The sequence below is a fragment of the Octodon degus genome, unplaced genomic scaffold (genome assembly GCF_000260255.1).
Source record: "Octodon degus isolate 3935 unplaced genomic scaffold, OctDeg1.0 scaffold00007, whole genome shotgun sequence".
Taxonomy (NCBI): domain Eukaryota; kingdom Metazoa; phylum Chordata; class Mammalia; order Rodentia; family Octodontidae; genus Octodon; species Octodon degus.
In genome coordinates this window covers 18,370,827-18,371,415 of record NW_004524583.1, presented here as the reverse complement: position 1 = coordinate 18,371,415, position 589 = coordinate 18,370,827, and the positions used below count along the sequence as shown (strand labels likewise).

Genomic DNA, 589 nt, shown 5'->3' with positions numbered 1-589 from the left:
GGTTTAAGTGATTATCCTGACTCGGCCTCCTTTGAAATAGGGACTACTTTTTGAGTTTCTGATTTGCTTTATGATAATGGCAGTCCCCAAGCTGCCTATCTCTCCACCCATCCTCCAAATGCTATAGTGGTCAATGAAGAGAACAAATAAAAACCACTCATAAATCATGCCTAAAGCATAACTAGAGAATATCACAGCCTTCAATTCACATGTGTGGGGAAATGACTTCTAGGGCAGTAAGGCGGCTCCGGGGGAGAGTTTCCAGAGGCTGACTTCCACCAGTTTAGAACACAGACGACCTTACCCCCAAAATGGGAGAATTCATAAATGGAAAGATACTGAGAACGAATCTGAGACCTGGTGGAAGGAAAAGGAAGTGCTTAGCTTTAGTAAGTGGTGCAGGGAAAACTAGATACTCACCCGCAGAAGATTGAATCTAGGCCCCTATAACTCACTGTGTACTAAACAAATCAAAATGAATCAAAGATCTAAATGTTGAAAACATTTACTCTGCTGGAAGATAAAATAAGTAAAACTCTTGAAGGCATAGGCAAGAATCTTCTGAATAGAACCCCACTGGTGCAAGAAA

At 41.4% G+C, this 589-nt stretch overlaps 1 protein-coding gene across 1 annotated transcript in view; it reads right to left on the bottom strand.

Moving 5' to 3' along the window:
* LOC101582906 overlaps positions 1-589 on the bottom strand; it is a 57,517-nt gene that overhangs the window by 953 nt on the left and 55,975 nt on the right. The gene's annotated exons all lie outside the window — the stretch shown is intronic.